This window comes from Rattus rattus, chromosome 10, assembly GCF_011064425.1.
Source record: "Rattus rattus isolate New Zealand chromosome 10, Rrattus_CSIRO_v1, whole genome shotgun sequence".
Taxonomy (NCBI): Eukaryota; Metazoa; Chordata; class Mammalia; order Rodentia; family Muridae; genus Rattus; species Rattus rattus.
This window is the reverse complement of record NC_046163.1, coordinates 79,238,964-79,255,832: the sequence shown is the minus strand read 5'-3', so window position 1 is coordinate 79,255,832 and position 16,869 is coordinate 79,238,964. Positions and strand designations below refer to the sequence as shown.

The 16,869-nt window shown below is 38.8% G+C and overlaps 1 pseudogene; it reads right to left on the bottom strand.

Annotated features, from left to right (window-relative positions):
• Positions 1-1,307: 1,307 nt before the first annotated feature.
• LOC116910985 lies at positions 1,308-7,819 on the bottom strand (annotated as a pseudogene).
• Positions 7,820-16,869: the final 9,050 nt, after the last annotated feature.

Here is a 16,869-nt window from a genome sequence, read left to right as displayed (position 1 = left end):
TCTGAGAGACACTTCCCCCAAAAGTCAGCAGGAAATACCTAAATGTCATGGTGCTTATATTCTTGCTCCACCATTACTGCTTTTTAATTAAACCAAAATGGGGGAATGTTAGCATATTGTCTAGGTTCCACAACACAGTTACCTGGCAACAGCCAGGTGTGCTTGACTCAATATAAATGGGGCTTCTTGGTCCCTCCTCTCTCTCTTGCCGTCTTTTTTCCTGCTTCTCTTTCTCACTCTCCTCAGTAAACCTCTTCTTGTGCTGCTGTGCAGATATGATCCGCAGTCTAACACAACAATAAGAATGCAGGCTGAGCAAGACAGTGAAGCAGGCCAACAACAAACACTCTTTTGATGGCCTCTGCATCAGCTCATTCTTTCAAGATACTGCCCAGTTTGAGTTTTTGTCCTGACTTCCATCAAAGGCAAACATTCGTGTGGAAGTGCAAGTCAATAAATCCTTTCCTCCCCACCTAAGTTTTTGAGCCAGAGTGTTTATTGCAAAAGTAGAAACCGTAACCAAGACAAATTCTGTCCTAATTTGATTTTTGAATGTTGTGATAAAAAATGACAACCAGAATCAACTTGGGGAAGAAATGGTTTATTTTCTTTATTAATCTAGGTAACAGTGCATAACTGCGGCATGCAAGCCTAGAAGTAGTTACTATGCAGAAGTAATGGAGAAATGTAGCTTACTGAGTTTCTTTCCATGGTTTGTTCAGTCTGCTTTCTTATACATCCTAGGTCCACCATCGCATGGATAGTACTTGAAAAAGCAAGCTAAAGTATCCCGCAGTCAATCACTTACCAAGAAAATGTTCCTGGAGGCGTACTTACAGGCAAATCTTTTTTTTTTCTTTTGTTCATGAAAATTGTAATTTATTAAAACCACTCAAAAAATAAGATGCTATAAAACACAGTATATTTCGCAAATCACCCTTGGGTGCCCATTCAAGTGAAGTAAGAACTTCCTACTCTTTCCCTAGCCACCCCACCCTGGGACTTTAATATATGTTCTATATATAATCATGTACACTTAATTGGAAAAGGAAGCCCCAGTATATTTTGATTTATTAAAAAGCACCAAACAAGAATACAGTTCCATTTTTTAAAATAAGAAAATAAAAATCCCAATCAATATACCAACTACTGTATGTCACCAATGCTACTGACACAGATATTGTACAATCATGTAAACCCACAGCCTATTCAACACTAAGCAAGTGTGGCTGATTCCCAGTGTTTTTTCAGGTTAACAAAGGTCCGCATATTGCAATGCTGGGGCTAGGTGCTTCAAAAACAGCCATTCAGGAACTTCCTACACAAAGCTTCTCTGTCTTCTTAGTTGGAAAGAAGTCTAACATCAGTGTAGAGAACTTAGATCGTTCAAGGACAACTACACTCTGAAGATAATGAAAGTTTTTAAGGCAAGCTCTGCACAGGCTTAAATGCATTGACCAGGACAATCTTCACATTTTCCATGGAAGGAATTGCTGCTGCTTCAGGTACTACTAATGGTGGGATTGCATACAGTTTCTCAGAAATGGGAGGGTCACTGGAAGAATGAGGTATGTCAACTTGAAGTTTGCTGTCATTCACTATGGTATCTGCCACATTCCCTGGCAAGTCATTACCAGGCTGAGAGGAGTTCTTCAATGTTAAGTTCTCTAAAGGTTCCCAGTCATCAACATCATTATACTCTTCACTTTCCTGAATAAATTTCAGCATAAAGACTCAAATCCCATTGGATTGTAAGTGTTCAGATCAAGTGACCTAGCCTGAAAATGCTTTCTATATTCTCCTTTGAGACCTGGACTTCACTCTTTACTGTGTTTTCTTGTCCTGAACTATCTTGCCCAGGTTCTTCTTTGATCCTTGATAGTGGCAGTTGGAAGTCTGTGGAAAAATACCCCTTTCCCTTACTCTGGGATTGGCTATGGTGCTTTCTATTTTACCAGGAGATGACTGAACTATATTACACTGTTGCATAGAAGTGGTTCTGAAGAATGGATGCTTTTCAATGTCCTCTTGTAGAACAGACTCTTTGTGCCAAAAACTGGCTTTCTTTCTGAACATTCTTTCTGACCAACATCTTGTTCAGCTGGGCAAGTGGAATAAGTGATTGGGAGGGGCACACTGCTATCTTCTGGGGATCAGCTCTCTGTGCACACCTATTCACAGTTAGTATTTTCCTCTTTCTTCACACAGGGCTCTACTTCTTGTCTTTAATATTGGTACCATACTTAACAAACCCCAAGGTTCCCAACTGCTGCTCTAAATAGGCACTATTTTGCAGATGGTTATGTTTGTAATGCCTCACAATGCTGCTTTCCAGCTTCACTATAGGAAAGCATCCCTAAACCATGCATGGGTATTGCGTGTGTTCAAAATTCACAACAAACATACGAATCAATTATGCTCTGGTTTTAAAGCTAATTGAAGATTTTTTCTTTGAGTAAGCTACATATTTTAGCTTTATTTTATTACATGCCCTTTTGGTAGGCTGATGTTCTTGTCCCTGCGTCTGCACCTGTATCTGTGTCAATCCCTAAACATGAGTTGTCTGATGCAGCAATTCATTCCGTAGAAGTCACTAATTTGCTACTTCCTGGCTGCTGAACAGGTTGTCATAATAGTCCTTATGTCGGAACTAGACATGCTGGAAATAATAACTTCAATGGCTGAAAAACCTGGGCATAGCAATTAAGAGTATAATGGGTTTCATAATACAAATGGATTTCTCCTTCAATATTATGCTGTTTCAACAGGTGGTGTTTCAACTTACTGAATGAATAAAAAACAGCAGGGCACTGAGGCTGGTTACAAGAAAACCTCGCTGCAGACTATCTGAGAAACCACTTTAGACTCTTAAATGTTGTTTATGTTATGAAAGTCACTGCAGTACTTAGCTAAGGCCTTGGAGCATAGAAGAACTTGTTACAGTCCTTATTATTTGCAAGCAAATATCTTTTTTACACTTTACATGTTCCCTTTTGGTTCTTGCTTTGTTCTTCTCTAAGCATACCTCCTCTTTGTTGTACTGATGCACATCAGACTTCTAGAATGGTAAATGAAGAGTTGCAAATTCTGTGGATACAATCAAAAGCTTTCTGATACTTATTCAAAATAAAGCACAGATTTCTTTTAGCAACAGTCCACCTGTTTCTTCTCTCCACCTTCCCCTCTCCCTCTTCTCTATGGCTACCAATTTGTGATGAGATACTATATATCTACTTTCTGTTTCCTCACAAGAGGACTCCAAGTCTTTTTCTGAGCCATGTGCTTTTTTTTTTATTTTTTATTATTTTTTTTTTAGAATGACACTGAGTGGTCTCTGAATTATTGTTGGGACCAAATTTGCAGAACAGTCATTTTTCAATTTCTCAATTTAGCATGTACCTTTATGACCACATTTTACACTGTCTAATAGTATGTAAGTTATACTGTCATTGCCAATTTGATGTTTATTTTTATAATGAATAATATTGTGTGTTTTTCTTGGCAGATGTGATGCCAGAATAGGGAATACTGCTGCTGAAACATGGTTAACTGAAGGGACTCATCTTTTGAATAGCTGTGCTTTTTAAGATGCATTAGGAAAGCCTCTCTGGTTACAAATTCATATTTGCATCCTTGAAGTCCATAGAAGAAAGGCTTTGCTGCCAATTGTACAAGGCACTGACATGACATATTTTCATCCTGATTCTGAAAATTAAGATCTGAAATGAAAGATGGGACTAACTGAAGAGACTTAGAACTAATAGATGGGTTCCCTGCAAAAACCCTGAAAAAGATTCATGTGCTATTGAATTCTTCAAGGTTAAATGTTTCAAATGTAACAAAAGTCCCAACATTGTATCTTATGTACATGGCCCTTTAGAAGCCTAAATGAAAGGTTCCACAGAATAACCTAGATGTTCTCCTTTGCATTTAATATGGATACTATGATCTGGACCTTTGTCCAGGGAGTCACTGTATCAAAGCTGTGTCTAGGTTCTGCTTCAAATTTGTCACCTTCCTTATGTTTGTCATCTAAGCAGGTAAAGAGGTCTCTTGTCTTTATCTTTCTCAGCTTGCAAATGTTTGAATACATCTTCTGAAGACATTTCTGCATCCTTCTTGCATTCTTGTAGGTGAAACCATAGTTGTCAAAACCACATATGAATTTAGTCCCATCAAAATAGACATATTGCAACACTTCTCTTTTAAAAAGGCTTTCTCATAAAACACACATGGTATGCACCCATTGATAAGTGGCTATTAGCCCAAATGCTTGAATTACCCTAGATGCCTAGAACAAATGAAACTCAAGACGGATGATCAAAATGTGAATGCTTCACTCCTTCTTTAAAAGGGGAACAAGAATACCCTTGGCAGGGAAGAGAGAGGCAAAGATTAAAACAGAGACAGAAGGAACACCCATTCAGAGCCTGCCCCACATGTGGCCCATACATATACAGCCATCCAATTAGACAAAATGGATGAAGCAAAGAAGTGCAGGCCAACAGGAGCCGGATGTAGATCGCTCCTGAGAGACACAGCCAGAATACAGCAAATACAGAGGCGAATGCCAGCAGCAAACCACTGAACTGAGAACAGGACCCCCGTTGAAGGAATCAGAGGAAGAACTCGAAGAGCTTGAAGGAGCTCGAGACCCCTTATGAACAACAATGCCAAGCAACCAGAGCTTCCAGGGACTAAGCCACTACCTAAAGACTATACATGGACTGACCCTGGACTCTGACCTCATAGGTAGCAATGAATATTCTAGTAAGATCACCAGTTGAAGGGGAAGCCCTTGGTCCTGCTAAGAGTAAACCCCCAGTGAACGTGATTGTTGGGGGGAGGGCGGCAATGGGGGGAGTATGGTGAGGGGAACACCCATAAAGAAGGGGAGGGGGAGGGATTAGGGGGATGTTTGCCCGGAAACCGGGAAAGGGAATAACACTCGAAATGTAAATAAGAAACACTCAAGTTAATTAAAAAAAAAAGAAAAAAGAAAAAAGAAAAAAAAAAAGGCTTTCTCATGAGACAGTATGATTTCAGAGTGTTCTAGTGAGTCAATTAACTCCTCAGTTATTGAAGTGAAAGAGCTGAGACTTAACTGATCACTAGAATTGCTGTCACTGCTGTCCTGGGTTTCAGTGGTGGCTATGAGAGTACTAGCTGACCCTGGACAGAAAAGAAGATCTTCAGGAGAATGGGACTTATGAATTTGGTCAAGTAGATGGAACTGGTCCATACAATCTTTCTTGCCACCTCCTACATGTTCCTCAAGTTTCACTCGTTTCTTTAATTTGGGCTTTTAACACTATGCAAGGATCAGTGGTCCTGGTATTTTATGTTAGAATAATTGATCTTTTTACAGCCAAGGTCATTTCTTATGTAGAATGCATTCCTGAAGTGATGTATTTTATGGTGGTAAAGCTGACCCAAGTCACTGAACACAATTTATCAGCCATTCAACTCACATTGGTAATGGAGGTCATCATGCTCCTGCTAAGGAGTTCATCTGCTGACCCATACCTTGTATAGCAATCTACAGAGACATACATGTAAGTTTGAGGACCATAATACACCTGCTCATGTTCATATAGGTGAAAGGCTAACGGGACATAACTCTGGCAGTACGTGAACTTCTCTCTTCTATTTTCCATATCCAAGTATAGCTTGGCATTCTCTTCATTATTTGGAGTTCAGCTTGAAGACATATGCTTATGTATTTAAACTGAGCACACAAAAAATTAGTCTGTACCAGGATATGGGTACAAGATTCTGTCTTGCAGGAAGTGGTCTTCTAAATTGCTAAATGTGACATATTCATGAGACTATCCTCTGGCTTGTTCACTTAGTGATGCATTTTGTTCCAAACATCCAGTAGGAGTCTTAGGATAAATAAACCCTTGAGAGCTTTTCAGTAGTAATTTCTTTCTAGAATGGTCACTTATTCTTGGTAGCATTTTAACAAGTTCCATTATGTGAAGAACAAATAGCTCTTTTCTCTTGAAATTTTTAATAAAAACTGGACAGGTGTATATTCCACTTTCTATGTGCATCTTGGAAATGAAGGAGAATCCTAGCCTCTATACATTCCCACATATTCAATAAACAGAAAATCTTATATTGAAGCCACCTCTGGTATCTTTCAGAGGAATCAATGGCCATTTTGTCTCTTTTCTCCTTATTCTGATCTGCTAGACCACTTTTATATTGTTTATTTTCTTTATCTTCTTCATAGTCACTGAGAAATGACTCTAAGACATCTATATTATTAGTGCATAGCCACTTAGTTCATCATCAGAATCTAGGCTTATTATCCCATGAGTTGTTGACAGTGTCACTTCAAAGTTTTCCATACGCAAAATTCAGTATCAAAGGCAAGTGAACTTTTAAAGCTAGTAAAATCTCGCATCACAGTGAATTTGAAATTGGTGCATTTTCTTCATTAAAATTTTGATCTGACTGCAAATACATTTCTTCCAGCATATTGAATCCATCCAACGTGGGTTCAACTAAGAATTTTTGTAAGCTGACAGACTTGTCTGACTTCCAAATCTTCTGGTAAACGACAGGAAATTGTTTTACAGACTGAAGCATTCATTTCCTCATCTTCTATTGATTTGAGTTGAAGAGCTCAGATACATAGGAAAATTGACACCCCAATGCTTGAGTCTTGTGTTTCAGTCTCTATGACAAAATAAATGCTCTTGTGTTTTAGCTATGACACCAAACTGTCAACAGTTTTCCAACAAAGTCTCCAAAGATAGTTTGATTCTTCTTTGCAGTTTACTCCAAAAGAGAGTCTGATTCCAAAAACAATATGCCCTGTCAGTCTGGAGCTGCTGGGTAAACTAAGCCATACAAAGAGCAAATAGTGTATTATTCTAACCCTCATATTCAAGGTTAAATATGATGCCTAGTACTCCCTTGCAGTCCACCTTTGCAAACTCTTGAATAGCCTCTTCGCTGGGAAATATGGAACATATACATGTGATACAGGCTTACTGAAAACAGGATATCTGTGCAAGTTCTTTAGACTCTGCATACAGGCTTGACAAAGAAGTAGCTTGGGGGATACAGTTAGATTTAAAGAAATGTTTGATTTTCTTTTGTAGAAAGGAATGTCCTTCTTGTGCAATCATTTTGTTGACAAGGATTCTAAGCCAGTGGTGCTGTTTCCTCTAAACCAGACATTTCTCAAATTGTGTTCCAGAGACCAAAAACTTAAGATTGTCCTTCCTCTGTCTTACTGGCTGTTGTGACAGAATTTTAAGAACAGGATTTTCCCATACTCCTTTTTTTGTAACATGAACTAGTATTTGCAATTTTTTTTATTCTCAGATTCCAACAGTGCATCATGTGACTCCTGTAGAGACTGAAGGAATTGTGCCCAGACATCACAGGACAGTTCATTTTCAGTCATTGAAAACAGTAAATCAAAACAACTCAGAACTACTCTGCCAAGTACTAAGAGGACATCTTCACATTCAGTAATTAAAAAATAGACCTTCACTGGAAAAGCTTTGAATAGCAAGACAGTCTACCTCCAGAAGATTCACAATGTGTTCTGATGGATTCTTGTTGCTTGCATATTACAAAAAGTTCTGGCAGAAGCTCCAGCAGTAGTTCAAATATGAGTCCTCGGACAACTTCTTCTCCCTCATCTCAGTCTCCAGTTGCCATAGACATAGTCATAGGCCAGGGGAAATGACCCTGAGCCATGGACTCAGTCTTGGTTCTGGCTCATGAGACTGCCAGACCTTCAGGCCCGGACCCAGGCCAAGCAGGTAGTGATGGCATCTCCCTTCCTGTCTGCCATCTTCCCAAAGCCCATCAGACTGTAAGAACCATATCATGTGATTCTGCCTGGCCCCGATTGCCATGTGAGTCTACAGACAAATCTTGTGGCGGCATTTTAAAACTGAGGTTCCTATCTTGTATCATGCTGACAAAATTCTGAAAAGGCCAATTACCATAAAAAAATTTAAAAATGTAATTGGATACCTCATTCTTAACATTTCTCACTTACATTAAAGATACAAAAGAGCAGAGTCTGTGAAAGATATCACCAGGAAGAATTCTGACTTTTAAAGCTTTTATTGTATTGACAAAAGTGAATTGCTCACTGAAAGTGTGCTTCCTGAAAAATAAAAGTGAATTGCTCACTGAAAAGGTGTTTCCTAGGAGGAAAGAAAAGTGTCCCCTAAATGGAAAATTTGCATCAACACTTTTTTCAAGGCTCATAAAATACTACAGAAAACAGAGTGAAAATACTATAGAAGCCAGATTTGAATTATAAACTTCTGGATAGGTCATTGTCATGATCTTCCTGCAGCTGTGGTGTCCTGTATAAGACTGCAAAAAGATCAAGCATGTAAGAGCTGTCATCAGTCCATTAGGCAGAATTTATTCGATTCAGTGGGTTGTGTTAAAAGAGTCCTGATATAAAATGGGGAGAGGGATATGTTGACATTTCCTAAATGGAGTTTTATAGATGAGTTGGAAGTAAATATTATTAAAAACCATCCTTTACATGTACAAAGTTTTTAAAAGGTGGAAAGATGTTCTATTAAAAACAGTCACCTACATATGTAACAGAGGATGGTCTTATCTGGCATCAATGAGAGGGGAGGTCCTTGGTCCTATAAAACCTTGATGTCCCAGCATAGTGGAGTGCTAAGAGGATGAGACAGGAGTGGGTATGTGGTTTGGAAGCACACTCATAGAAGTAGGGGGTGGGAGAGATAGGGGATTTATGGAGGGGAAACTTTGAAGGGGAATAACATTAGAAATGTACATTAATAAATTTCTAGTAAAAAAATAAAATAGTCGCCAGAAATCATACAAAATTTTCACAATTATTTTATGTAAGTTCATCATTTTGAGTTGTCAAGCATTCATATATTCAAAGCTACTTTAGGTACTTATAATTTGGGCAAACATGGAAGATGGAAAGGATGTTTGGCAGGAGAGGAAATGAATGCCAGCTATGTTAATGGTATCAAGGATGCTAGGACAGTTTCTCTACTTCTGCTTCTGCAAAGTCAGGTTTCTTTGGACTTTATCTACTATTTGGGATGCCACAGAAGATTGTCATCCTATCACCATATTTCCTTTCAAAACAGATGCCTGAATCTTGGCCTAAAGTATGAGCAGACTGCTGACAGCATCTCAGAGATATTTCTCACTCTTCATGGAAGAAAAACATTAATAATTAATGGTGCTAATTAGAAAAAAAGTACAGCAAGTCCATGTGCATTACAAAATCAGGTATTCATTGGACAGGCACCAACAATATACCAGGTCCTGTTTCTTAGAAATAGACTCAGTTGTGAACATAGGGGGGCTACAGAAGAAACATCCTCAGAATAACACAGGCAAACAAAACTTCCATGTTTTACCTGACGTGGAGGGCACAGAGGGTATGGGAATGTGAAACCCAAAGAGAGAAGGTGACTGAGGCAGGCCCTGGGTGGATATCCATTCCTGTCCCGATGTTTGTTTGTTTATTTATTTATTTATTTATTTATTTATTTTGTACAGGACTTCTCACTTTTGCTTTCTAGGCATGGGAGAACTCACTGACTTATACTATTCCAATGCCAAAGAGAGATGGGAAATGTTTTAGGGGTTACGCATTCATCCAGTTGTTCTATCCTGCTGGACAGTCAACGATGGTGCAGAGGGTAACTGTAATAGAAAGGGAGACAAGAGTTGCAAAGAAGGATGCCAAGACAAGAGTCTGATCAAGGCAACAAATTTATTTTTTCCCAAGGCTGAATTTATACCATATCAGGAGTAACAGAGAAAGGGGGGAAGTGGGAAACATTTATGAAGGTCAAGGACACAGAGCTCTTGTCAGCTGATGTCAACAGCATGTTGTTTTCTCAGGAAGCTCACAGGTTTATAATATCATTAGTCAGCAGGATGTTGGTTTCACACATTTTTCTCAGTCAATCTATAGAATCCATTTTTATAGAAGGTGTCATGTGTGCTTTACAAAGAGTTTCACGATAGTCAAATGCTGATCCATAGTTAGCTTACCTTGTTTCTCAAAATGATTTGGGTAAGCTTTGTTGTACTCATGGGACAGCATCATGTCATCACAAGGATATTTTTTATCAGATGGTACCATACTTAATTATGTCCAAAATAAACAGTATGATGCCAGACTCCTGATGTTTGGAATAATATTGACTGTTGGATTGTTTTGCACAGAACAACTTGTTGTTTCCCACAGCCTGCTTCACTGCAGCTTGTGAAGGTTAAAGGGATCCCAGCCACACTGCATCAACACCATTAAACTAACTTCACCTGGGACAAAGTATATATCCTCTGTCCACAGGGACTTTTGAAAGAAAGCATAAGGAAGCCATAGTAATATTTGGCTTCTAATATTTTCCAAAGTTTGCATACACTCTGTCTGCTCTATGTAGAAAATGAAGCCTCTTGTACTTATATCATCCACAAGGTTGCCTTCTCCACTATGACATGAAGAGCCAACATTTGGGAAATATGTTTTCTTCTATTCACACTTGGTCTGTCCTGCCTCTCTAATTCTTGGTCCCCATTTTTTTGTTAGCTGTCTCTATAGATTCAGTTTCAATCACTGCTCAACACTGGTATGGATTTGTGTTAACTAGTTGTCTTATTGTCATGGGGGGAAAAAACACCTCCACAACCAAGGCAATTTATTAACTAAAACATTTAATTTGGTATTCATAGTTTTATACTTTTAATTAAGCACAATCATTTGAATTACAGCAGGAGCCCAGCAGTCATTGCGGTCAAAGGTAGCTGAGAGCATACATCTTGTTCTACAAGCAGGAGGCAGAGAGGGAAAAAAAAAACAAAAACAAAAAAAAAACAAAACCAAAACCAACAACAACAACAAACAAAACCCCTGAGAATGAATTAGGCATTTGAACAGTCCAAAACTTACTCCACTCACACTTCTTTTAAAAAGGTCAACCATGCTAATCCTTTGAATGAGTTCTAATAGCTCCTGGAGAAACATTAAATTATATTAGCCTACAGGGGCCATTCTCATTCAAATCTCCATTTTAGTTAACAACAAACACTAACCGGCACTTAGTCTCCAGCTGGTAGTGATGTTTGGAAAGGATGTAGAGCCTTTAGGACATACCTCTGACTGAAGAAGTATGTCCCTGGAGGTGTACCTTGATATTTTATAGCTGAGACACACTTTGAGACCTCTCTTTGATTCCTTTAATGTGATGTAATGTGACAGAACAGCCAGGTTCCTGCTCCTGCCTCCTGGTCTTTCCTACTGTAATAGAGTTTTAGCTGAAGTCAACCAATTCTTCCTTAAGCTGCTTCTTTGGCTGGGAATTTTCACACAGCAATGTATAAATTTACTAAGACAATTTTCTTTTAGATTTTACTTCTACCCCTGTATTAGATTTTTGACTACTCTGCTGGTTATGGGGACACTAAGTTGTTTTGTTGACTCAATCTCAATATAGCCTATTTGGGGAACCAAAAGAGAATGAATCACTGGATTTCACACAAAGAAATGTGCTCCTACCAAGTCTGAGACAATTTTAGTTCAACTGACAAAATCCACTAGATTGTTCAGATCCTTGTCTTATCCAAGAGCATAGCTCTCATCCTGAAGAAAAAAAAAAAAAAAAAAAAAAAAAAAAAACAAAGTTGCTATGGACAAACAAACTTAACAGCAAGCTAAAAGTTTTACATGTGAGACTGCTACTTAGCAACAGTCTCCAAACTTCACTTTCCAGCCCTGGCACCCTAAATGGAATATCCCTAAAGAAGGATCAGGATATATTTCACATCCCCTGAAATCCCCTAATGTGCTTCAAATCAGGCTGTCAAGCTCAAATAGTTATGTCTCTATCTTGGTAATGGGAGACTCCAGCACTCTGGGCTTCTGCAGGATAAAAAACTCTGTGTTTACATATGATTTGAGTCCAAGCTGTCTTTTTTGGTGAATCAGAATTAGAGTAGAATCTACTCTCCCCAGTAATAATTACAGTTTTCATAATCTTTATGTTTATATTCTGCCTAAGCTCTACCCCCAGAGGTACCTGGCAGCAGCCAGGTATGCTTCACCCCACAGTTGCGTAGCTGTGCCTGCGATATAAGGGACTCCTTGCCCCCTCCTTTTCCTCCTACTTCCCCCTCTTGCTCTTTGTTTTTTCTTTGTTCTTGCCCCCTTCCTCCTTCTTTCCAGCCTTCTTTCCTCTCCTCTCCTCTCCTTCTCTCATTAAACCTCTCCATGTGGAACCATGTTGTCTTGGCAAGAGCCAAGACTTAAAGACAGAGAATCTCATGAATCTGATAAAATTCAGAAACTTCCTGAGACATGTAAGATATCTTTATTCTGAGTTTTTAGCAACCTCTGTTTTGAGTAAAATGTTTCAATTCAGAAAAAAAAAAAAAAACAAAAACCAAACCAAACCACCACCACCACCACTACCAACAACAACAACAACAAAACAAACAAACAAAAAAACAGTAATGTGTCCCATATGGAGGGACTGTTCATAATGTTGCTTATAAACTGTCTGGTCTTTCTTCCTTTTGAGTCAGAGAGCATCACACTTCTTCATATATTGCAATTAGACTGTTCTTACATTTTGGCAAATAATTGGGGTTGTTAGAATATGTTTGTCAATTTGGTTTGTAGTAGTGATAAAGCCCACATGTCGTTTTCATAATCCTCCTGACTATAAGGAGTTTGGAACATTACCATGCCTATGAATCATAAGATAAAAGCATGCTGGAACAGTTAAGTCCCAGTCTTTATCTTTATTTGTTCTGTGTCCTACAACTTGTAATGTCTTCCTAGAAAGAACTGAAACAATTGTTTATGAGGCTGATTTTATCCCGTGTGTGTGTGTGTGTGTGTGTGTGTGTGTGTGTGTGTGTGTGTACATACATGTATGTGTTTTCACATGTATGCATTATATGGAAACCAAAGGTCAACTTTAGGGGCTATTTACTGTTTTGTTTTTTTTTTTTTTTTGAAGGATGGCCTCAAATTAGCCTAGAGCTCTAGAATTCGTCCAGGCAGGCTGACCACTGAGTCTCAGGGATCAACCAGTCTCTGCCTCAGAGTGCTGGGCGAATAAATCCAAACTGCCATGGTTAGATATTTATGTAAGTTCTAGGAATGCTCATGATTGAAAAGTGCACATTTAACAAATTGAGCTACATACCTAGCTTTTATGATAGTTTTTTATATAAAAAAAAGTATTTTCAAGAAAGTTAATGAGTTGACAAATGCTTGTAAACAGGAAGGGTTTATCTTGTAGTCTAAGGGACACTGGGGCCAAGCAGAGGAAAGCCACATGCAAGCAGAGGGGAAAAATGTGCCTAAACTACAGATCTTTTCCAAGATGGAATTTCTATCACAAGGTGTTCCTTCTGCCTGGGGCCACCCTTTCCCATTCATCTTCAGCTTTCACATTTGGAGATAACAGGACAAAGGCATACTTATCATGTATCTCAGGTAGAACAAGTCAATGTATGAGGTAGGACTCCTACATTGGAACCTCATGTCAACTGTATGCAGCATATTGTTCTCAACTTTACCCAGATACACTTCTGGGGGGCCCTAGATTTTTATGTGGAACATTGCAGTTGTAGACTATTCTTTTTATTGTTCTGTAATGAAGAACCACAGAACAGAACAAAACTTCTGTTCCTATTTTCTTAAAGAACAAAAGTTCATATACCAAGAGATCTGAAGATTACAAGTCTAAAATAAGGATCCTTTGTTTCTTCTGAGGTTTACAGATGGATGTTTTTCTCCCTATTTTCCAGTCAAACTTACTTTGTATGTTTTAAGTCCTGCCTTTCCCTGGTAACAACATCCATAATGGTGGATTTTGTAGGACATTTCTTATGCTGGATTGTATAGGGATTCACTCACCTGTATGACTTCTGTAAAGACCTACTATTCTAATACTTCCATACACCCACACACTAGGGGTAGATGTGGTATTGCAAAGAGAAAAATTTCAGGGATTTCTGACCCAAATTATCACTTTATTTATAAATAAGGAGCCTACAAAATATATTCCCATTGGGAATTGGGCATCATTTTTCTAGTAGCCTCAAAAGGTAGAATATTTCCTGAGAGCAAAGCCTCAGTTAATCTTTAAGTTGTATATGGAATGTATTAAGAACATCTTGTTTGATAATATCTATAATCAATAATGGCCATCAGTTACAGGCTCCAGAAACACCCAGGAAGTAATGCTCTGTGAGTGCCTGTGAAGGAATTTCTAGATTTGGTTAATTGAGGTGGAAGAACCAAGCTAAAGTTGATGTTATTATTCCAAGTGCTGAGCTCCTGGACTGAATAACAAGAGACCGTGATCTGACACCAGAATTCATCTCAGTCTGCTACACAACTGTGGATGCATTGTGACCTTCCACCTTATGCTCCCGGTGCATATTTTTCCCTAAACAATGGGTTGAATGTTTCAACTGTGAGCCAAGTAAACTCTTTCTTCCTTAATTTGACCTTTTTGAGTATTTTTTGTTAAAACAATGAGAAAACTAACTCAGACCCTTTGGATGGAAAGGAAACACAGTTGCCTATGAGTAGTGATGGAGGGTGAGTGAAGATTCTGTAATATTTTGTAGATGCTAAATCTTGAATGAGTACAAGAGCATTCATTGGCTTGTCTTATGCTAGCATTTCTTCAGGTATTCCTGGTTGTTGATGTGCCTGCATCTCTGAATGTTTCTCACAGTTTCATAGCGCCTTTCCACTAGTAAGACAAGGTCAGCTGAACTGATGCTCCTGAGCTGTCATAAGAAATTATAATCTGGAGAAACTGCATGTGGAGATCTCTAGGCAATGCCTGAGGCTGGCAGCTTAATGGGGCTAAAGTATGAAATGGGCAGCAATGTTGTATGACCTTAGTACCAAGGGGCCTGTGGAACATTTGATGATGGATAGAAGAGGTGTTACAGCGTTGAACAAAATAGGACACTGGACATGAGCAATCATACCAGGAATTCTTCCTTAGAATCTTCAGCATTTTAAGGGAGGACTCAAAGAGACAACCCTACTCATTTTGAAAAGGTAAATAGTTAACATAGCGATTGGCGCACTTGGGCTCAGAGGTTTGGGTATAGATTGTTTAAAAATGGTAAGAGGGATAACTATTCACCAGAGATTGGACACAAGATAGCCTGGGTTATCAAGAGATGTAGTCCAGAGGATAACTCTGCAGAGTTGATTTTTCCTTTACCTATCTAAAATTCCAAAATACATAGAGGACTCTGCATAGTCAGGCAGTCTTCTGCTAATCTAGGAAGGGCCATTTTTTTTAAGATGGAGCTTATGCTTAGTAACCCAGAGAAGAGCTCCAAGGTAACCCAGATATATAAGGACAGAGTGATGTTTAACTGCTGTTCGTACCTTAAAGGAGTCACAATCAACTTAGTCTGTTAATGTTTAAATGAGTTCAGATGTGTTTAATATTTTTTACTGGAACTAGTGCCATTTGTGGTACTGTGGAAGCAACACACACAAAAGAATAGCCAAGGGCTGGTGAGATGGTTTTATAAACAACAATGGACAAAAATTAAAAGGAAAGGGTAGAGAGCATTTCTGTCCTCCAAATTTAGGCAGGAGTCAACATTTCTCAGAGCTCACATGCTAGACTCAGGACAGACGGTAGGAATGAAAATGAAGGTCATGTGTTCGATAAATTATGAGGAAGATTCCAAGACATTTGGGGAGATAGTTTAGTTTGTTGGACACCTGCCATGCAAGTATGAGTACCCAAATGCAGTCCTTAATACCAACAAAAAGCTGGGCATTATGCTTTGTACTTTCAATCCTAGTGCTGCGAAGGCACAGAGAGAATGATCTCTGGGTCTGGTTGGCCAATCAGAGTAGCCAAATTAGAAACTCCAGTGGGGCACTTTGTCTCAATAGTCAAAACAATACTGTGTGGATTGCTCCTGAAGAACAATGTCAGAGGTGGTGCTCTGGTCTCTATATGCTCTTCTTTGCAAACACACATATAGACACACACACTGACACAAATACACACCCACACAAACACACACATGAATGAATACACACACATACACATATACAGGCAAACACACACAAACACACACACACACGAATGATACACACACACATACACACACACACACCAACACATACTCACATGAATGAATACACACACACACATACACACACCAATACACACTCACATGAATGAATACACACACACACACATACACACACCAATACACACTCACATGAATGAGTAAACACAGACACACACACATTCCTACAACACTGGGAGAGTATAAGTAACAGTGATATATTTGTTACATTTCTGGTGTTTGGGAAGTCTAGAAGATTCTGTTGCTAGTGAGCATTCACTTCCTGGGTCATCAATGCCATTATTCCTGTATTTTCGGACTCTGTAGCCTCTTATGTAAGGATACTATCCTGTTCCTGGAAACTCCACTAGTCAAAATGTAATCTAGCTTCCAATTATTGCTCAGGCTGAATACTACAGCAATCCTTATAGTCATACACATAGACAAACACACATACACATAAATACAAATAGACACACACACCATACACACACACACACACACACACACACACACACACATACAATCACACCTACTATGGACTGAGACACTGATTGTGTCTGTCAAGGTAACAAAATTCTTGCGTCCAGGATCTCTCAGTTTAGACATGAGTTTATATCAAAGTGGGTACTGGTGGCTATGCTACTGGTTTCCATTCCTTCTTTGTTCCTTGCCTGGGAAACAGAAACCCTCCAAGGCCTGTGTAGGAAATCATCCACATCTGTAAACAGGTACAAGAAAAAA